The following is a 23,591-nucleotide window of genomic DNA, read 5'->3' on the forward strand; positions in this document are numbered from 1 at the left end:
CCGATTCCAGCCTCCTGATTGGCTGGAATCGGCACACGTGACGGGGTGGAGCTACGATGACCAGCTCTCTGGCACGAGCGGCCCCATTCACCAGGAAGAAGACTGCACAGTGCAAGCGCGTCTAAAAACGCCAGAAGACAGCGAAATTAGACGGATCCATGGCGACAGGGACGCTAGCAACGGAGCAGGTAAGTGAATAACTTCTGTATGGCTCATATTTAATGCACAATGTATATTACAAAGTGCATTAATATGGCCATACAGAAGTGTATAACCCCACTTGCTTTCAGTGAGACAACCCCTTTAAATGTCGGCTGAGTGATTCCCAGCTTGGAAGCCGCAGCACCTTGGATGGGAATCACTGCTCTATAGTACAGGTTTTTTAAATCTGGAGAATTATCATTGGAATCTAGACTAGCAAGAACATTTTAGTATTTTAACCCTTATTTGTACGTTTAATTAATCAGCATTTCATAAGCAACGATGTACTGTAAGTTAAAGAGGTATTCCGATACCAGCAATTCTATTCAATGTGTTCAAAATAACAAAACAATACATTCACCAATAAAATGTTTATTTCCAAAATGCTCCGTTCTGCAGGCATTGCAACGAGTGATTCCTCTGCCCTCTGGTTGTTTACTGCTTGTTGCCAAGGAAACAGACCAACTCTTCTATGGAAAGAAATAGCAAAGCACAGCAGTAGCTGGTGGTCGGCCGAATGCTAGTGTGCATATGCTTTGGATATCCCAGCCATCAGATTTATATGAAAGAAGTGTGCAAGCCCCAGTGTTCTCTGCTCCTCTGCTATTTCTTTCCATAGAAGAGGTGGTCTGTTTCCCTGGCAACAAGCAGTAAACAACCAGAGGGCAGAGGAATCAATAACTGTAACATCAGGAGAACGGAGCATTTTGGAAATAAACATCTTATGGGTGAGAGTATTATTTAGCAATTTCAAATACATTGAAATAGGATTCCCAAGATAGAAAGACCCCTTTAAAATGCCTGGGTCCAAAAGCAAAATCTATAATAAGTCCCCCATGCATCATATGAAATTTTTAACACTGGTGTCTTTTATATGGTAGAGCTTCCTTGGGAGCTCTTAGGCATGTGGGCCCAGGTGCAACTGCTAAATTAGTATCCCCTGTTCCTACACCCATGGTTATATGGAAGATATTTGTAGGAACTCAACACAAAAAGCACTAATTTTAATGAAGAGATACGGTAACTGTCTATGCATGATGACCTGATTGTCAAAATCAATGGGGCGTATGGAAATCCACAAGTGTTCTTATGGATAGGTGAGGAACATTGAGGTTCGGAAAATGTGAATACCTGACAACCTCTTAATTAAAATAAGTGGGGGGAAATCCCAGCTGCTGATAAACCACTGATGTAACCATTCTGATGTGCGAAATGCATCTAATATGATGATACAAAGTCCTGAACATAGTATAAAGACAAAGCACAAAATGAAGTAAACAATTCATAGCCCAGTAATTATAACATCATGCCAACTACTGTATATTGCAATTCTACGAGGTGACAAGCTGTCTTGCCCTAAAATTATTCACAGCTCATCATAACTAAATAGAGCAGTATATTAAATTAGAGTTAATTGTGACTTCCTTACCTTTAACTAGAAAAATAAATCATCATTAGGGAACTAGTTTTCTTTGATAATCACATAGTGGTGTTCACATAATAGTACTGAATCCAGTCTCCAGGACTCACAGCTTGGCGAGATTTCATAGAATGGTCATCTAGTCCAACCCCCTGCTCAATGCAGGATTCACTAAATCATCCCAGGCAGATGTCTGTCCAGCCTTTGTTTGAAGACTTCCGTTGAAGGAGAACTCACCAGCTCCTGTGGCAATTTGTTGATCACTCTAGCTGTCAGGAAGCTCTCTCTAATATCTAATTTGTGCCACCTCCCTTTCAGTTTCATCCAATTGTTTCTAGTCTTTCCTTGTGCAAATGAGAATAGGGCTGATCCCTCTGTGCTGTGACAGCCCTTCAGATATTTGTAGACAGCTATTAAGTCTCCTCTCAGCCTTCTTTTTTGCAAGCTAAACATTCCCAGATCTTTAACCGTTCCTCAATCTTGCCTGGCTGAAAGCCACTTGTCTCTCTTGGAAGCTGAATGCAAACCACCGGGGGTAGCCTAGCTAGTTAGTATGGGGGAGTTTCGTTTGTTATCAGAATTAAGCAGAAAAATTGCTCCAGCAACCAAAAAGGGCCATGCACCAACACCCACAGAATCAAGAAAGAGCTATCTTTTCTGTGTCCGGGTTGGGTTAAGTTTCCCATGTTGGACATCATACTTGGGCACACACACAATATGACATGATACTGTAGCAGTTCAGTCATCTGTGCTCATAAATTACTATGTTCATTGAGTGTATTTAGATTATAGCCATAATTCCTCACATTTAACCCAATAACAGAAGCCCTTGTTAGTCCATCTCCTACCTTGACCCAGATCATTACTAGGTCACTGCTTTCATGGTAGAGGAAAACCTATGAACTTCAAAATATTCTAGACACTCCATTAACAAACTGCTCATGACCCAAGAGACACTGCAGGAGATATCACAGGCCTTTAACATGGTGTTACCATGAGGCCGGTCAGGGACCACGGGTGTCAGTGGCGCGGTTCGCCACGGCATTCTGGGATGGTGTTGCGCCCATATTTGGGTCAGCGAGCGGCGGCGCCGTGCTCCGGTGTGCGGGCGCGGCATGTGGCGCGCACGTGCCTACTATGAGAGGCGCGTGCGCTCTATTTCTGTGAGTTATAGGGGCTGGCTGGGAGCTCCAGTCAGCCGGCTTGATTGGTCTCTGCCCAAGGGGTGGAGACTCCTGAATATAGTCTGGCAGCTGCTGGAAGTCCTGCTCCAGTGGAAGTTGCCTTGTCTCGATCCAGCTCTGACTGTGTTCTGTGGTTTTCCTGTCGTGTTGGTTTATTCCATCAGCCTAGCCTGTCGGTACTAGTAAGTTGTCATCTGCATAGGTACGGCGGTTCCTTCCTGTCCTGCCACTAGGCAGCGTAAGGTCAGTGTTAGCGGCCTGGACCTGTCTACTTTTGGGGCTACCTCCAGGAAGGGACATTGGCGTGGGTGAGGGTCAGGGAGTCCCACGCCGTGCGTTCCTGTGCACCCTACTGGTACTGTAACAGGTGGATCCTGAGGGCAGTGAGTCTGCACATAACTCAGCTGTTCTCTCCATGCAGAGTGTACCGGTAACTACTCATTCCGAACCCACACTGACTGACATATTTTTGATAGTTGCTAAGTGTAATACTATCTTATCTTCACTTTCACTGCAAGTTGGCAGTCTGAAGGAGGATATGCAAAAAGTGTCTGAAAGAGTTTTAACAATTGAATGTCGAATTACTGACCCAGAGAATAATGCTACTCCTTTACAAAGTACTGTCAACAAACATGATCAAGCAATTTGTGCATTACAGTACAAAGCTAATTATTTGGAGAACTGACTGCGTAGTTATAATGTACGGTTGGTGGGTGTCTCAGAAAAGGTTGATGGCCCTAACCTGATTAACTTTTTTGAACATTGGCTGAAATCTATGAACTCTAAGATATTACTTTAGAAGGTCATCATATTGCCTTCTTCCCAGATCAATCTGCCCAAGGTGCAGAAACAGAGAGCGCAGTTCCAAGATGCTAAGTACTGTTATATCCTGTCCAAGCACATGGTGGCACAAGGGGAAACCTACTTCTTCACAAGTCCTAAGGAGGCAGCTTCTTGCTGGATAAGCAGGAACACGGCTGATAAACTTGATCTTTAGGGTTGTGTGTATATTTCTTCCTCTGCAGGACTTTTTCTCAAACAATTATTTTTTCATTTCTATTTGTGAGCAGAATGCCTAGCTACGAATTTGTAGATTCATATTTGTTTATAACTGACACCGGACTCGTGTCTGCTAGTTCAAGAGGGACCTGAGCCACCCTTGTCTGTTTTATGACAAAACGTATATTATAATGGTTATTGCATCTTTTATCTGCTTTATGTAGACCTCAATGTCATGCCATTCATATAATATATACCTGGTGCCCCCGAGACAATGAGAATCCATTGGATATGGGATAGATAATTGACTAAGGGTTTAACGTCTCTATTATTTATTTCTTTTTTGCTACTCAATGCTGTATAGACTGCAATGTATCATGTGGAATATTAGGGGGATGGGGGACATCACAAAACGATAAGCATTATTTTTCTACCTTAAGACACACTTGCATGCTACTACTACTGATTCTCTCAGCTTGCTTGGTAGATCTTGATTTGGTCCCTCTTTCCACTCTAGGCATACTAGCTATTCAAGGGAGCTTAGTATACGCATACCTAGGCTGATACTGTTTGTCTGTCTTCATCAAGAAATAGATGGGGAAGGTTAATATATTTGTTTACAGTGTACAATTTACTCTACTCAATGTGTGCTGATTGTGCTCTATAAAACTCCACCCTATTCCAGCCAAGTACTTAGCAAAGCTCTCCTAGTCATGGAGAAGTTCCCAAAAACTCAAGTGATTATGCTGGGAGACTGTAATAATTATGTGCGTCCTTACTGGGATAAGATGACAACAAATGACGCTTTGCAGGATAGCTCTCCTATTAGACTTGTCAAATCCTTATTTAGCTTAATAGACATGTGGTGAACTAGACACCTTTAATTACTGCTTTTTCCTGTCATTCCCCAAACCATAATTCTCTCTTGTGCATTGACCTAACTATCAGGTCAACTGTTGGAGACATCTCTGATATCTTTGATTTCTATCAAAACTTATATGAGACCAAACTCCAAATGTCATCAAACAAATTGTGGAATACTTAGACTCTGCCTGCGTCAGATCGGGACTTCCTTGACACTCCACTTCAGTTAGAGGAACCGCAGGAGTTGTGGCACTGCTGGTGTACAATAAATCTCCAGGGTTAGATGGCTGCCTACTGAAGTTTCTTAACAATTATGTGCATCCTGTTTGGAGACATCTTACACTCAGAACTTTTGAGAGTTTTCCAGAATGCCCTGCCACACTCTATGCAAGAGGCTATTATTGTACTCCCAAAACTGGGAACAGACCCTCTAGAACCAGATTCATATAAGCCTACCGTATATACCGGCGTATAAGACGACTTTTGAACACCGAAAAATCGGGTCTGAAGTCGGGGGTCGTCTTATGCGCTGGTAATACAAAAAAAAAAAAGTGTAAAAAAAAAAAATTTCATTACTCACCTCCCCCGGCGTTCTGTCGCGCTCCGGCAGGATGTCGCTCGCTCCTCGTCCCCGGCGCAGCATTGCTTTCTGAATGCGGGGCTTGAAATCCCCGCTTCCAGAAAGCTAGTACACACGCCGGCAGCCATGACAGCATTGAATGGCTGTGATTGGCTGAAGGCGCACGTGTTAGCAATCACACCCATTCAATGATGTCATTGAATAGTGTGATTGGCTGAAGCCACGTGTGTTTTAGCCAATCACAGCCATTCAATGATGTCATTGAATAGTGTGATTGGCTGAAGCCACGTGTGGTTTAGCCAATCACAGCCATTCAATGATGTCATGGCTGCCGGCGTGTGTATTAGCTTTCTGGAAGCGGGGATTTCAAGCCCCGCATTCAGAAAGCAATGCTGCGCCGGGGACGAGAAGCGAGCGACATCCTGCCGGAGCGCGACAGAACGCCGGGGGAGGTGAGTAATGAATTTTTTTTTCTCCACTGTATACCGGCGTATAAGGTGACAGTTGGGGGGTCGTCTTATACGCCCCGTCGCCTTATACGCCGGTATATACGGTATATCCTTTCTTCTAATGGGGATAAAAATAATCACGAAGACCCTGGCTGTCTTAACATTGAATCCATTTCGACCAAACTGGCTTTATGCCAGTTAAATCTACAGTGTTGAACTTATGGGGCCTATATTTAAATCTACAGCTACCGGTAGACAATCCTGGGCAACGCAGCTAAGGCATTTGATAGCATTGAATGGTGTTTTTTTGGGCAGGTTTAGCTAAAATGGGATTTGAATGTACTATCATTTCATATGCTTATTATACAATGGCCCTAAGTCTCACGTGCTGATTAATGGGATTGATTCCTCAACCTATGTGCTGATTAGGGGAACCAAGCAAGGCTGTTCACTATTCACGTGGTTATTTGCAATTGCCATAAAACTGCTTGTGGAACTCATTAGGCACACACCAGTATAGTGGGTTCTCATCGTGACATGGAGGAAAAGAAATCGCACTTTATGAGGGCAACATGCTTCTCTTTCTTGCAGATGTTAAGGAGTCCTTTCAGAATGCTATGACTTCTATTCAGAATTTTGGCTAGTCCTCTGGACTAAATATTAACTGCAGTAAATTTAATTGGTTCATAAAAATGTTATAAAATATCTGGGACTATATGTGTCTATGATTTGTATTGATTTTGAACATTTAACCCCTTAGTGACAGCTCATAGTGTTTTTACGTCTTGGCTTTGTGGGCTTTAATCCTAGAGGACGTAAAAACATGCATCCTCTGAGGATTAAAGCCCCATGGGCTGTGGACGTGACAGCTCCATGCTGTTGGTTCCTGGAGGTAGCCGACAACATGCGATTAGCGCCCATCACATTAAAGTAAATAAAAAGTTTTAAAAAGTTAGAGTTTCAGCTCCCCTCACGGATCACATCCATGAGGGGGGCTGAAACTACTCACCCCCATACTTCGCGATGTCCCCCGATGAACTTGTCCAGAAAAGACCCTCAGGAATCTTCTGCACATGCGTATCAAAAGAAAATTGGCAGTACAGGCACAGAAGAGAAGATTGCTGTAGGACATTTGAAATTGCCTGGTTCCCGGCTACTGAAGATAGCCGGGAACCAGGAGATGTCACCGGGGATCAAAGTGAGCAGTCTCCGGGTCCGTGATCGCCACTATCCAATTAATGTATTCACTGAAGGTTGTCATGAGTTATTTACCTAAGGTAGCCGAGAGCCTGGAGCAGTGACCGAGTGTCTCGGTGAGCGGTCCCCAGTCACGTGATCGCAATCACGTAAAAGTTAAAAACAGTTGACGTTTAGTGCTCCTTTCGGTTTAGGCCCCGTTATGCATACAGACATAAGATTATGGCCACAATGGGTATGTTTATGAACACGGGACAAACAGGGGGATGTATTTTGGGGCACAAGTCTTCATTCGTATTTGTACTGTACAAATAAAATAGTTTTTAAAATTACTCAATTACAAAAAAAAATTTAAATCATATTGTTTTCCTTCTGCTTTACTTAGATTCATTTAAAATCCGTGGGGTAAAAATACGCACTACACCCCTAGATGAATTCGTTAAGGGGTCTAGTTTTCAAAATGGGGTCATTTGTGGGGGTTCCCTGTCGTTTTTGCCACTCAACGGCTCTACAAGTGGGCAATGGGGCCTAAATCACCTTCAAGCAAAATGTCTGTTCTGAAAGCCACCAGCTGCTCCCTTGGGTTTGGGCCCTGTTGTGCATACGGACATAAGATGAGGGCCACAATGGGTATGTTTCTGAAAACGGGACAAACAGAGGTATCCATTTTGGGGTGCAAGTCCTCATTATCATGTGCACTTTAAAAAAAATATGAAATTTTATTTTTTTTCCTCTCCATTGCATTAGCCCGTTAAGGACATGGCCTATTTTGGCGTTGAGGACCAAACAATTTTTAGTATTTTTTCATCTGCATTTTTCAAAAGCCATATCTTTTTTATTTTTCCGTCGATGCGGACGTATAAGGGCTTGTTTTTTGTGTGGCGAACTGTAGTTTTTATTGGTACCATATTTGGTTACATAGACTACGTTGTAAAACTTTTATTATTTTTTTTATGATCGTAGGGAGAAAAAACGCATCAATTTTGCCATAGATTTTGTTTTTTTCTAAAGCGTTAATTATGCAGCATAAATGACGCAATCCATTTTTTTCTGCGGGCCGGTACAGTTACAATGATACCAAAATTCTTATATTTTTTTTAGGTTTTTCCACTTTTCCACAATAAGAACACTTTTTTTTAAAAATTATTATTTTTTTCTAAACTCACTGCATTCAAAGTGCTAAAAAATAAGCTCTCTTAGGGCTTATTTTTTGCGAGACGAGCTGCAGTTTTTATTGGTACCATGTTGGGGAACACACTTTTTTTGATCACTTTTAGGCCTCGGTCACACAGGTGTTTTTTCCCGCGATTTGCGGATCGCATGACGGATGCACATCCGCAAATCCCGTGACCGGGGCTGAAAAATCGCCCGAAAAATCTGCTCCTAGCCGCGTTTCATTAGAAACGGGCCGGAGCAGTGCAGCGCTGTCCAGCGCATTGAATTCAATGGAGCCGGCAACACAACCGGCTTCATTGAAAGCAATGGGCTGCTGGCAATCTCAGGATGAATTTTCGGGAAGGGCTTAAAAATATAAGCCCTTCCCTGAAATTCATCCAGAAATGTGTAAAAAGTTAAAAAAAAATATACTCACCTTGTCCCGGCAGACGGAGTTCAGCCGCGGCCGGCCGGCAGTTCTCCTGAACTGCTCTGAGTAGTATTCAGCAGCCGGGGATTTAAAATCGCCGCCTGTTGAATGAGCTGCCTCTGATTGGTCACAGCCCTCACCAATCAGAGGCAGCTCTCACTCACACCCATTCATGAATTCATGAATGGGTGAGTGAGTGCTGCCTCTGATTGGCTCAATGCAGGGACCAATCAGGGGCAGCTCTCAGCTGAATGACAGCATTTGTCTGCCGGGACAAGGTGAGTATATTTTTTTTTTAACTTTTTACACATTTCTGGGTGAATTTCAGGGAAGGGCTTATATTTTTAAGCACTTCCCGAAAATTCATTGTGCGATCGCCGGCAGCCCATTGCTTTCAATGGAGCCGGCTGTATTGCCGGCTCCATTGAAGTCAATGGGCAAACATCATTCTTCTCTGCCACAGCTGTTACAGCTGTGGCAGAGGAGAATAATTTGTCTAGTATATGTTCTCAATGGCGTCGGCGCTGCTGCCGCCGGCCCCATTGAGCGCATATAGAGAAGAGAACAGGAATCGCAGATCACAGATAGGTGCGATCTGCGATTTCTGTTCTATAATTTATCGGACGAGCGCATAAAAAGCGCTCATGTGTCCGATACCATTGCAAAGCAATGGTTTTATAAAATTGCACATCGCATGCGCAGATCGCACGGAAAATCACCCGTGTGACCGCGCCCCCTAGTGACCCCAATACATACCTGCGGATCCGGCGTCCTATGTCCGGCATGACGCTGCGTCACATGACGCACCGGCCGTGTCATATGACGCGGCGGTAGGCGGGGAAGCAGTTTTACGCTATCTTCCGCTGTGTGCTACAGCGGAAGATAGCGTGACGGACGGCTTCCATTGACTGCAATGGAAGCCGTCCGTGCGTACACCTGCGGCACATAGAACATGCCGCAGGTGAGGTCGGGTGATTTCACGGTGCGGAATTCCGCGGTGGAATTCCGCACCGTGAGCATTGAGCTATTAGGTTCAATAGAACATAATAGCTGTGGGGCAACGTCCGTGGGAAGGAGCCCTAATGGGTGTAGTTTTTAAAATGCCCTTCACAATTATAGACAATTCAAAAACAATAACCTTTATTCAATCTCTATTAAAACAGGGCTGATATGGACAGACTACGACAAACAAAAATCTCTCTGATTCTACGGTGCTGGTAGCAGGATGCATTGCACAGATAGGAAAAAGAAAATTCAGAAAGGCTCGCTGTTAGTAGGAGTGTCGGTAAACTCAGCTTTTGTGCAGACAAAATATGTTTTTATTGTCAGCGCATGATCTTTAAACACCTTAATTGTAGTTGTACCAACACCTATTCTGTTATGTCAATTGACATATGGAGCGAGCCACAGATTATTATTTTCATTTCCCAAAGTGTATGAAAATAATAATAGTATTGGCAAGGATCTGCTGGTCCTTGCTAAGAGAATATGTGATGATTCCACTTTGTAATAGATCAATGTGGTTTGATGGTTCTGGTGTGACGCGTTTCTGGTTTTACGCGATACATCCTGGAGGTTTATTTTCATAGAAGTCATAGATCAATATTGCCTCTACGGTTAGATGTCCTTAGATCCTCGATTCCCTGGAATTTAATTCGCTCAGGATTCTCAGCGGGCATAGATCGCATATGGTCTGACAATGGAGTGGACTAGTTTCTCCTAATGTTCCCTAAATGTGCCATTATTCTCCTGTGGAATTGTTGTACAATCTTTCCAATATAGTTGTGTGGACACAGACAGGTTGCCTTATAGATAATATTTGGCATCCGACAATTGATAATATCGCAATTCTCTATCTCCCAATGGACTCATTGCAACCCTATCTCCTCTAAAGGCCCTTCACAGAATAGACATATACTTAAAACTTATCCTTTATTGATTAATATTCAAAATTTATTGGGCTGTACAAACACCATGTGGACTCCACTATAGCAGAGAACCGCAAACTGAGATTACGTGGCTATGTGGCATCTCAGTGCAATACTGTAGAGACCCAACTGTCCACAAGTCACGTGTCTATGAGCAATATTGCCGTCCCTAGAGTAGTATATCTTGACATTAGTGACTGTGCAAGGAGGTAACGGTTCATGAGGAACTAGCGTATTGGTAAAGAAAGGTGTTGAACCGATCCAAATGGAATAAATATCTGTCTGAACAGAATCTATATTGAAATAAGAATCGAACAGACATCTCTTCTTTTTTACTTTAGTGCTTCCACATGGGAAGTTGAGATGGTAGCCTATCTACGCAAAACCATCTAGATTGCTCATAGGCACGTGCCTTATGGTCAGTTGGGTCTCTACAGTGTGTACCGAGCTGCCATATATCCACGTAATCTCAGTTTGCGGTTCTCTGCTATAGTGGAGCCCGCATGGTGTTTGTACAGCCCAATACATTTTAAATATTAATCAATAAAGGATAAGTTTTAGGTATATGTCTATTCTGTGAAGGGCCTTTTTCGAAAAGACTATTTCTGCCTCTGTGAATTTACCCTAGCTTCTCTAAAGATCTATCGGTGTATCATTGATCAATATCTGGAATGTTTTTCTTTGTGTCTCAAGTTGTGATTATGTAACTTTACTCTGAAATATTGTTTACTGCCACTTTCCTTTTTTGGGGGGGGATTTATGTTATAAGCGGTCTTGTTTTATATTTTGTCACAATCGTTAAACACGAATCTATAGGTGTATTCCCACTTCATACTTTATACCTGCTCCTGGGGCTCTTGATTAAGGTTTAAATATGCACCTAGTGCTAGTTACCTCTGATTTCTGTCAGCTGCACTCTATATTTGGAGGGTTTTGACTTAATTAAATCATGAGAATAAACCAGCAATGGTCCCGTTATTATACAATTGCTATTGGTACATCTTACAATGGTCCATTATATATGATAGCAGCTCCTTTATTGCAGTTTGTAACTTCTTTAGGAATACACTATCGACTGATTCGTCCAGAGCTGGCATATCCCCTTCCCCAGTAGAGGGCATCCTGTCATGTGATCAATACATGTTTGCCTGCAATTACGTTCTGCAGAGGTTTGGTGTTGATGGCATTTAGTGGTCTGTGGGAGATACCTCCTGGCCATTACCTTTTCCCATTCAGACTATGAGACTCTGCTAGCACGGTTGCTCATACTCGGAGTTACGGGATGCTGGGTCGTGACACGCCTGAATCACCTTTTCATCTTCATAACGTTGGAATACCTCCAAAATGCAGTCCACACATGCCCATTAGGAATGTGGCCGAGTGACAACGTTGTCACGTGAATGCTTTGATGACATACTGGTGAGAACCCCCCACTACTATCTTACCAATCATATGCACGGGGTGCGCACGCCCCCTGTAACGGTCTTGGCTGCTTTGATAAAGCCTCATATCCTTCTGGTCTACCATCAAGGCCAGAGGCCCTATCTCTCATGCTATTTTCTTCATTTTTCATTTTTTCATTTCTTATCTAACTCTTGATCCTTGCGTAAAACTGTAAAAATAGGGACTTGGGTGCTGAGGGCAGAAATTTTCATACCAACAGCCTCTTTACTAATTTCAGAGAGCTGCACAAACTAGGAGCTTTCTGTCTTTGATAAGTGCTTAAAGCAACTAGTCTAGGTTGTTGGGATATGCCTTTTACATAGTTTTATTATAAGCTCTCGACTTCTGTTGACATCTCAGGTCAACAGTTAGTATGAGATTTTTTCTGGTGGCACTGGCATTATATCCACCCGTGGCATTACTCCAACCCCTCTGTGCCCTTTATCCATGAGCGAATATAGGAGGAAATAAATCCAAATTCTAAAATCTGCTCTCTAATATGAGTTACCTTTCCTATATTTCAGCTGCTATTATCCACAAGGTCATGTTTACAGTAACATCAATACAGTTGCTGTGATGACTCTTAGGTTCCTGATGAAGTGTCCCTAATCGACACAAATATGCTTCGAACCAGAACCATCAAACTACGATTAGTTTGAGTATCATACATTGATCTATTGCAATGTGGAATCATCACATATTCTCTTAGCAAGGACCATCAGATTCTTGCAACTATTATTATTATTTTTATACACTTTAGGAAATGAAAATAATCTGTGGCTCGCTCTGTATGTCAATTGACATAACAGAATAGGTGTTGGTATAACACTCATTAAGGTGTTTAAAGATCATGCACTGACCTTAAACATATTTTGTCTGTGTAAAAGCCGAGTTTCTTAACAGTCCTCCAAACAGCAAACCTTTCTGAATTTTCTCTTGATCTTGTTTTACCACCTAAATGAAGTACAATACGTGGCGAAAAAAACAATGTCAGAATCATTTTGATATGCAAAACCTTTAGGGAGTTATTCTATACTAAAGTAACACATGTCAGATTTCCAAAATTTGGCTCTGTCACAAAGGCCGCCTGCACACGGGCGGAAATCCCGCGGTGGGATTTCCCGCGGGATTTCCGCCACTGAAAGTTTGCATAGGAGTGCATTACAATACGCACTCCTATGCAGATGGCCGCGGTTTGGCCGCGCAAAATCTCGCGCGGCAAACAAACCGCGGCATGTCGTATTTTTGTGCGGGGCACGCACTCACCCAGCCACCGGCTCCGGTCTGCGCATGCGCTGGCTGCGCCGCAGCCGGCACATGAAAGAGCCGGGGCCGCCAGGCGCAGGTGAGTACGCGCTCGTCCCTGCAGGCTCTCGGGTCGGGTCCTGCGGCGAGAATTCTCGCTGCCGGATCCGACCCGCTCGTCTGCAGGCGGCCTAAGGTGTAAACAGGCTTTGTCACTAAGGCGTTAAACTTAACTCCCTTGTTCCAACAATGACATCAGAAAAAAGAGGCATGGTTTAAACTACCACTGTCTTGTCATAGGGCGAATTAATTAAATTGCTACAGGATCTGCCGTCCTCAGATGGATTTGGGCATTGGAAGTTTAAGGGCATATACTGCTTCAGTCATATTTTTGTAGATAGGATGCAGAAGCAATTTTCACACCTGTGTTTCGCATTCGATCTGCCGCACACCAACTTTTACAGATATCTACAGTGACAGCACACCCTTGATAAGGAACGTGTAAGGGGTTCCATCTCAACTTTTCAGGTAGCGAATCTTGATGTACTACAAAAATTAAGGTGATTTCCAGCCACTCTCACAAACCCAGCCTGTATGCATATATTTCTTAGATAACTATTCGTTTGAATGGGCACTTGCAATACCATATTTCATGGACTGGAAAATCAGCTGATATCTTGACTAAGGCCTCCCTCACACAGGGCGTTTGGAGAAACGCAGCATTTTTCAACGCTGCGTTTACTGCAGATTCCGCCCCGTTTCAGGAGTGCTGGCATACTTTATGCCAGCGTTTTGGCTGCGTTTTCAGCTGAGCTGAAAACGCAGCCAAGGATGCTGAAAAGAAAAAAAAAAGCAATATTCACCTAGCCGCTGCAGTCCGGGTTGCGGCCACTAGTCTCTGCCACTGATCCGGCCTTCCTCTGCACTAACAAGTCTATTGCCGTAGGCCAGGTTTGAGAACCCCGCCTCCAGCAATGAAGTGCTGTGATTGGTTGTCGGCACTTGCTCGGTGCCCAATCACAGCCCTTCATTGACTGTCTCAGCCAATCAGCAACTGAGCCACCACACCTCTTATTTTTCCTTCTTTCCAGAGGAGAAGGAGATGGAGAAAGATAAGAATAATAAAAAGAGAACATAGAAACTCCATGCAGATGTTGTCCAAAATCAGTTGAAAACCTAGAACCACAGCACTACAACGCAGTAGTGCTAGTCACTGAGCCACCAAGCTTCTTGCTTCTTCCTCCTCCTGCTTCTTCATCTCCGGAGAAGGAGAAAAAAAAAGAATGAGAAGTAGAGGAATATCTTCTAATTTTCCTTCCTGCTCTGGGGATCTCCAAGGGATATCCCCATAGCAAAGAGAGAGTGGGTGGGGCTAGAGAGAGTGGGCGGTGCTATATGACTTCTCACAGAGATTCCCCATAGCAAATATAGAGGCCAAGGGGCTAGAGGACAGATCCCTCTAGGCCCACCCCCTCCTCCCACAGTCTCGGGCAAAGCCCTGTAAATCTGCCCCCTCTCGCTCCCCGCTATAGGAAAATCCCTTTGGGAGAGAGGTGGAGGGAGTCCCATACTGCCCCTGCTGCTGGAGAATTGCCCAGCAGCAGGGCTGGAGGAATACCCCGCTGCTTACAGCAGGACATTTAAAATCTGCTGCCCAGAAGCACATTTTAAATGTCCCACTGTAAATTTCTTAATCCTTTTCTCTTTTTTGCTTCTCCTTCTCTTTTTCCCCCTTCACGTTGTTCTCCTTCTCCACTGGAGGAGGAAGGAAGATGAAAAACAAGCATGGTGGCTTTTTGGGGTTATAGGTTCAAATCCTTCCGATGGCAACATTTGGATGATGTTTTTATGTTCTGTTTGTGTTTATTCTTCCCTTTCTTCTCCTCCCCTGGAGTGCATGGGTGTGGTAACTCAATTGCCTTACAAAGCTGGAGATGTAGGTTCAAATCTGACCAAGGGCAACATCTGGATTTTTTCAGTTCTCATTATGCTTATTTTTGTTGTTTTTGTTCTTGTGCATAGTGTAGTGGACAAGTGAGGTAGCTCAGTTGTTAGCACTGCTCCTTTACGGTGCTGAAGTTCTAGGTTCCTTGAGTTTATTCTTGTTACTCTCCTCCTCCTCTGGAGCAGAAAGGACAGGTGTACTGACTCAAAGCACAAAATTGCATTTAAAACATTTATCAAAGTTAGTAGGGTTGGCTCCAGGCTTATCTCAGCTTTGGGTGATGTCTCAGTGGGCCCCTTGCAGTGTGTCACGAGGCATGAATCAGTAAGACTGTAACATTGTATTCTGCTTTGGTTTTTTTTTAAATCTCATATACTATGTTGTTAAAATAATATGTTAACTTTATTGTGTTCATTGTTATGATTATGGGAATACCATATATGTGGGAATTCATATACAGCATATGGAGACCTTGAAATTAATTATGTTCTGCATGGTACCTCTCAAATAAAGTATAATACACATAATACCTCCTGAAATAGGGTGTAATACGTACCTTGCTACCTAAATTGAGGTGTAATATGTACCTTACCCCCTCAAAATAAGGTATAATATGAAATGTGCCCCCTGAAATGGAGTATAATAAGCAGTGTGCCCATGAAAAAGTATAATACACATTGTTCCATCTAAAAAGAGTATAATATACACTGTGCCCCTCAAACATATTACAACTTTCACTGTGCAGAAAGTATAATATACTGTGTGCTATTATCTGATAGTAACTCATTGAAGATGGGTGGCTTAACAACATCAATGTAGTCACAGAAGCTAAATGGCATGTTGGTTCGGTCAAGTGGAGGATGAGGAGGAGGAACAGAGCACAGCAAGCTGAATGCAAAACGGAAAGGGAGAAGGAAGCGGTGGACCAGGAGCAGCAGTGGCAGAATGGATGATTGATTGTCAGTCCAGCCAAGTTGGGCCACCACAGATACATTTGACCCCAAGAAATGCCAAAGTTTTGCTGGGAGCTGACTGCAGCCCTGTAGGATAGAATCACAGGTTTCCCCAATACCTGACTTGCATTTCACCTGCTTGGCTTCGATTTTGGAGATTCGGCACCACCCTTTTTCCCCTCCAGAATTTATTGAGGAGAAGACGATATTGTTTATTTTAGCATTTTTGTAATTTTCTATGCATACGTAATCAAGTGAGACTCGAGACACAGTTACAATAATCTGTTTGAGAACAGAATACTAATATAATGCATATGGCAAACTGAAAGCACCTTTAAGTATCTATATATAAAATGATAGAACTTAAGTGATTTATTGCTAGTATAATTAGACTCCTGGGCATTGGTTCAAACAATTATTACTCTTTCAGTAAAACATTACTTGGGAGTATTATGCGTGGGATTAAGCCTGTGAGTTTTTTAAATTAGTGCCGCACTTCCTGGCAGTTCCCCAATGAGGACTGAGGACTTTAACTTTACTTCTTTTTAACTCTTTCTACTTACAAAAGTGAGTACATGCATTATGTCATTGGCAAAGTGCTTCTAAGACATCTATATATATAAAGACGAAAGCCCTCACTGACTCACTCACTGACTCACTGACTGACTGACTCGCCAAAAGTTCTCCAACTTCCCGATGTCGTAGAAACATGAATTTGGGCACAAACATAGATTATCTCCAAAATAGGAAAAGTAAATGGGTCCCAACTCGATTATTTCATTCCAGCGCAAAATAATTAGCATCGAAATTTAACGTACATAATCTAAATCTCTCACTTCCCAATGTCATAGAAACTTAAAATTTGACACGGCATTGATTATGTCATAAATAGGAAAAGCTAATAGGCCCCAACTCGATTATTCAATTCTATGCGCAAAAGAATTAGTGTCCAAATTTTATGTACGGAATCTAATTCTCTCACTTCCCGGTGTCATAGAAAATCGAAATTTGGCAGGAGCATTGATTATGTCATAAATAGGAAAAGCTAATGGGTCCAAACTCGATTATTCAATTCTATGCGTAAAAGAATTAGCGTCCAAATTTTACGTACGGAATGTAATTTTCTCACTTTCCGGTGTCATAGAAACGTGAAATTTGGCACGAGCATTGATTATGTCATAAATAGGAAAAGCTAATGGGTCCCAACTCGATTATTCAATTCTATGCGCAAAAGAATTAGCGTCCAAATTTTACGTACGGAATGTAATTTTCTCACTTTCCGGTGTCATAGAAACGTGAAATTTGGCACGAGCATTGATTATGTCATAAATAGGAAAAGCTAATAGGTCCCAACTCAATTATTCAATTCTATGCGCAAAAAAATTAGCGTCCAAATTTTACGTACGGAATGTAATTTTCTCACTTTCCGGTGTCATAGAAACGTGAAATTTGGCACGAGCATTGATTATGTTATAAATAGGAAAAGCTAATGGGTCCCAACTCGATTATTCAATTCTTTGTGCAAAGAATTAGCGTCCAAATTTTACATACGGAATATAATTTTCTCACTTTCTGGTGTCATAGAAACGGGAAATTTGGCACGAGCATTGATTATGTCATAAATAGGAAAAGCTAATGGGTACCAACTCCATTATTCAATTCTATGCGCAAAAGAATTAGCGTGCAAGTTTTACGTGCGGAATGTATTTTTTTCACTTTCCGGTGTCATAGAAACGTGAAATTTGGCACAAGCATTGATTATGTCATAAATAAGAAAAGCAAATGGGTCCCAACTTGATTATTCAATTCTATGCGCAAAAGAATTAGCGTCCAAATTTTACGTACGGAATGTATTTTTCTCACTTTCTGGTGTCATAGAAACATGAAATTTGGCACGAGCATTGATTATGTCATAAATAGGAAAAGTTAATGGGTCCCAACTCGATTATTCAATTCGAGTGCAAAAGAACTAGCATCCAAATTTTACGTGCAGAATCTAATTCTCTCACTTTTTGGTGTCATAGAAACATGAAATTTGAAATGGGCATTGATTATGTCATAAATAGGAAAAGTTAATGGGTCCCAACTCGATTGTTCAATTCTAAGCGCAAAAGAATTAGCGTCCACATTTTACATACGAAATCTAATTCTCTCACTTCCCGATGTCATTTTATATAAAGGAAACGTCACATGGTTACCTCCCCTTGGTGTTTCCTGGGTAACGCAGAGAACTATGCAAAATGGTGAACATATGTTCTTCCAGTATCTCTAAAGTAACCACGACTTCATAAGATTTTCTGTGTGAACACCAGATAAACACCAGTACCAAATTAACTCGGGCGAAGTCGGGTATATCAGCTAGTTTTATATATATATATATATATATATATATATATATATATATATATATATATATGGTACAATGCTGTAGTTGTATTACCAGCTTTTCTTGATCTTTTATTTGTATGGTTTGTATCAGCCAGTCCATCTATCGTTTTAAAATAAGTCATAACCAAATATAATTGATGATTTAACATGCAGCTATCAAGAGGTGAACTGTCTGAGTCATAGGTGAAGATATATCATACATGAGTCACAGGTGGTTACGTTTTTAATAGGTTTCGCTAAGCTCGAGGCTGACTGAAGTCAAAAGGTAAAAAGAATTCACTATTTCTATAGTGCAGCATTCAGCCTATGCTAGTGTAGGTCTTGGATGTACAGTAGCTCATGTTAGCCAAACTAGAGACTCTCCCAAAATGAAGAGCGACCTGCATGTATACAGACTGTTTCAGTATTCTTGTCCCAAATGACTGTAAAATAAGATACTGGATTAGATGCCTTAGATTGAATACAAGGGGTGCTGCTTCTCACTGAAGAGACTCAGTGGTGTAGAAAGATTTACTTTCAAGCAATGCTCCATTGGACGGAGTATACAAATTAGTTCATACCAGTCAAACCAGAGACTCCTATAAAAGGTAGAGCGACCCAATTACCGTGTTTCCCCCCAAATAGGTCCTACCTCTATAGTAAGACCTATCGGGTTTTCGAGGGAGACTTGAAATATAAGGCCTCCCCTGAAAATACAACCTAGCTAAAGCTAAGGATAAACAAGAGATATGATCCTAAACCAAAAATATATAGTACAAATTTTCTTGGAAATAAGCTAACCAGTATGCACAAATTAATTTTCCTCCTTATTAAATGGTGGCTCTTTAGGTCTCGTTCAGATTAGCTTTTTTTGGCGCAACAATAGGCGCGCCAAAAAGATCGCCGCTTGTGTGTGTAAAAATCGTGTGAACGGGGAATTTTTCATGTGCAGAAAACCCGAGCTTCACAGGCATGAAAATCACCCATTCACTGGAGCAGCTGCACTTTCCCATAGCAGGGAAAGAGAGCGGAGCTATGGGGGATTAATCCATAGCAGGGAGAATTGGAGCTGGGCTATGGGTTAATCCCCCATAGCTCTGCTGTCTCTCCCTGCTATGGGGAAATCCCCCATTGCTCCGCTCTCTCTCCCAGCTATGGAGGATTAATCCATAGTTCTGTTTTCTCTCTCCCTGCTTTGTGGACCCCAGAGGGATATCCCCATAGAGCAGAGAGAGTAGGCAGGGCTAGAGAGAGGGCATGGCTATATGGCTCCTCACAGATTCCCCATAGCAAATATAGAAGGGGCATGGCTAAAGGGCAGATCCCTCTAGCCCCACCCCCTCCTCCCATGCTCTCGGAGGAACCTTCGGACAAAGCCCTGTACTCCACCCCCACCTCTATCCCAGATATAGGGATATCCCTTGGGGAGAGAGGTGGAGGGAGTCCTCTACTGCCCCCAGCTGCTGGGGAATTGCCCAGCAGTGGGGCTGGAGGAATACCCTACTGTCTACAACAGGTCATTTAAAACATGCTGCCCAGAAGCACATTTTACATGTCCTGCTGTAAATTCCTGTTAGTCCCCGCAGGGATAAAGGGAACCCCCAGGGAGTCCCCTCATCCCTGCGGGGACTAAAAGGAGTTTACAGCGGGACATTTAAAATGTGCTTCTGGGCAGCAGGTTTTAAATGTCCTACTGTAAGCAGCGGGGATTCTTCTTTTCCTGCACAGGAGTACTCATAGACTCCAGCTCCCATAGGAGTGAATGAACACTCCTGGACAGCTCCTATCTATGGTGCGCACCATGGAGCTACATGTAACCTGTAGTATATCTTATCTTTGGTAGATGCACGCTGTTTCTCACGCCTAATATTCTCTCATGTGAGCGCTTCTATAGGAACCTATTGGTTTCCTATTAGAAGTTCGTTCTGTGCGCTGCTAGCAGTGCGAAAAAAGCTCGTTTTAGCAAGGCCACAAAGGGGAATTATATTTTTAATTTAATTTCTATAGAAAACATCAGGATATGTGAGTCGGATGATTTAAAAAAATAAAGGCCATAGCACTATGTAAAGCACCCAAACCCATTTGCAAAAGCTTGGAGATTTGCTTTGACTATACATGGGGTGTACAAAAATATGGAAACACGGTACGAAACGCATGAGATTTTAACCATCAGCACTGAGGTGCCCTTTTGACCCCTGCTTGGCTGAGAACTTTCCTGACAAATTTGTGTTGACTTTACCTCTTGCCCTGCTCTAAGTGATTCTGGCAGCCAGCTGGTAACAGCAGCTGAGTGGCTCAAACCCCTGACCATCGTAACCTTGTTGCTTGGGCAGATGTTCACTTCTGCCTGGCAGCATCTGTGCTATACTACCTACACTTAAAATCGGTCTCATTTAAATATTATTTATAATCCCATGTATCATAAGTCATGCATTTTGTATGGGGTTTCCATATTTTGTCCCCTGCACATCTGCCACACCATTACAGTCTCATATAGACGTACCCTGAGGCCGGCCTCACATCAGCGCATTCCCATTGCGAAATTCGCAATTGGCGTCCGTGAGGAGGATCCGCAGCAAAATGAAGCCATTCATAGGTATATAAATTCACTTTTTTGCTCACACTCACGGATACAAAATGCGTATAATGCGAGCAGAGGGAAAAAATTGCAGCATGCTTTATTTTGCTGCGGACTCCGCGCAGACAGCCTCCATTGAAGTAAATGGAGGCTGTCAAACTCGCAGCCCATATGCTATTAACATTGCATATGGGTTGTGGGTACCCACGTCATTAAGCGATGGTGCGGGAAATACAAACGTTAAAAAAATCAAAGAATGTACTATGCATGACCGACGGTGAGCCGCCGCGGTCATCTGCAATACAGATTGTTCAGGTACGCAGGGTCCCTGGACAGGCTCACAGCCAGAATCCGTTGTGGGCCTCCCGCATGTGGAATCCGGTCCGCCCCTGTGAACATAACCTTACTGTGATAGAACTAAATTGATAATGATTTTTCACGTATGTCCTCTATGCCATCATTGTCACCTGTGTCAGACCTACTACAATATATAGTAACATGGCATGTAAGACTGAAAACAGACCTACATCCATCCAGATCAGCCTATTATCCTGCAATGTGGATCCAGAGGAAGGAAAGAAAACCATAAAGTAGAAGCCAATTTTCCTCATATTTAATTGCTGCCACAATGAATGTACTTTGGAGTTATACACTATTAGTAAATGGTGTTTTTTTTAAAGCAAGAGTGAAAGCAGGAGGCTGATTATTATAATAATGTAATTTAGGATTTTTGTTCACATTGTAGTAAAAGTTATATTCTCATCAGCGTAAATGTTTTTCTATAATGGAATTTTGGCTGTGGTTTGCAGCTTTTAGGATCACTGATTCTACTAATTGCTCTATTAGGCAGTGGAGATTTTTCCACTACTTATCTGTTGTGCGTTAATGCTGTAGTAATAGAATTCTATCAGTGCGCTGTAATGAAAATGTAGTAAAGCCTGGTAGGTGCAGGACTACTTCAAATATTCAGAATAATAGTCATAAAAATCATATAAATCTAATTTCCTAAGATGGAGATAGAACTTTGAAGGGGCTGCGGCACTAAACGTACACTGTGTTAGCATTGTGAGGATCGTAGGGGTCCTGGCAGCGGATATCTACTAATTACTCAGGTTTCATTCACACTAGTGTTTAATCTGTTTTTGGAGCAGAGAAACACAATTAAAATAAAATTAAATATCTGCTCTACAACTATGCATTTTAATGGCGTTTTGAAACAAAACAGAAAGGTAACTTTAGGTTTCCATTTTTAAAAAACAGTCTGCAGCTTTCTATTTGCTTTACTTTCTTAAAACTCCATTAAAATCAATGGTGGCAAAAACAGATCTGTTTAACTTTGTTTTAATTCCATGTCTCTGCTTCAAAAATGGAACATAGAGATGGAAAGCCAAATGCGGATTAAACGCCAGTGTGAATGAGCCCTGAGTGATGGCACTTGGTTGCAGTATGCTATCACTTGTAGGTGAAATGTTTTAGACTTTCATATTTTCCAACTCGTAGGCCAGGGGTGTCAAACTCAATGAATGGCCAGGGGTGTCCATACACAATAAATGGCTCTGTGTATTCATTGCGTATTTATGCATCATTTCAACGAGCCTGTCTGCGTTCTTTTTTTTACAGGAGCGAATACGCAATATATTTGTGCAAATAAAAACATGGCAGCCAAAAAGCGTTGGTGTAAGCAATTTTTGGTCATGCAAATATGCATTATATTTTTATTACACAAGCACACTTATGCCTGCGTAAAGAAGCCCCAAATAGTGACACCCAAAGTGGCTGCAGTAGTAACAGTGACCCCAGGAATAATAATGACCCCCATAGGGGCTGCAGTAGTAACAGTGCCCATATAGTAGCCCCAGTAGTAATATTGACCCCTATAGTGGTGCCAGTAGTAGTAGTGACCCCCTCATAGTAGTCCCAGTAGTAAATGACTCCCATAGTGGCCCCAGTAGTAACAATGACCCCCCATAGTGGCCCCCATAGTAATAGTGTTCCCTATATTGGCCCCACCAGTGATAATGACCCCCATAGTAGTCCCAGGGATGCTCCCCAGCCGGAGGCCAATAGCAACACCCCCTATTGGCATCTGGCCAGGCAGCATCACTACAGGCTTTACACTCACCCCGCCTGCATTTCTAACTCGGTGGCAGTAACAGCCACTGCTCTGTTTGTGACTGCTGACGTCTCACCTTGGCGCAGACATCAGTGGTCAGGAAAGGTCAAAAGTCACAGTCTATGCACAACGCCGCCGGAGCGAAGCTACAGGTAGGGTGAGCAGGATTCCTTTAAAAGGGTTATCCAGGCAGCGTCCACTGGGATACAATGGAGTCGAGCATAAGCACTGCTTCGACCCATGTGTAGTGGTGCTCATAATTGCAAGCGCAGTTCTCATTAAAATCAATGGGAGCTGTGCATGTAATTGCAGGCTGGAATCCTATTGATTTCAATGAGAGTTGCGCCTTCAAATTATGAGCGCCGGCCACTACACGGGGCTAGAGCAGTGCCTCTACTCCGACTCCATTGTAACCTAGCGGATGCTGCCTGGATAATGCCTTTAGGCCTAATGTCCACAGGTGGATTTTATTTGCGGAATCCGCACGGATTTGAACCGCGGAAATCCACGCAGATCGGCACCCCTAGACATGAATGGAGC

The 23,591-nt window shown here is 42.6% G+C and overlaps 2 protein-coding genes across 3 annotated transcripts in view; one reads left to right on the top strand and one right to left on the bottom strand.

Moving 5' to 3' along the window:
• Nucleotides 1-1,890, bottom strand: part of DUOXA1 (dual oxidase maturation factor 1) — a 52,778-nt gene extending 50,888 nt beyond the window's left edge. The window contains exon 1 of one of the 2 annotated variants that reach the window (XM_066592476.1): nt 1,631-1,890. The gene's annotated coding sequence lies outside the window, so the exon portion shown is untranslated. The remainder of the gene's footprint in view (nt 1-1,630) is intronic. The other variant, XM_066592475.1, reaches the window with a different exon arrangement.
• LOC136612257 (dual oxidase 1-like) overlaps nt 1-23,591 on the top strand; it is a 128,010-nt gene that overhangs the window by 2,040 nt on the left and 102,379 nt on the right. The gene's annotated exons all lie outside the window — the stretch shown is intronic.

Source organism: Eleutherodactylus coqui, chromosome 2 (genome assembly GCF_035609145.1).
Source record: "Eleutherodactylus coqui strain aEleCoq1 chromosome 2, aEleCoq1.hap1, whole genome shotgun sequence".
Classification (NCBI taxonomy): Eukaryota; Metazoa; Chordata; class Amphibia; order Anura; family Eleutherodactylidae; genus Eleutherodactylus; species Eleutherodactylus coqui.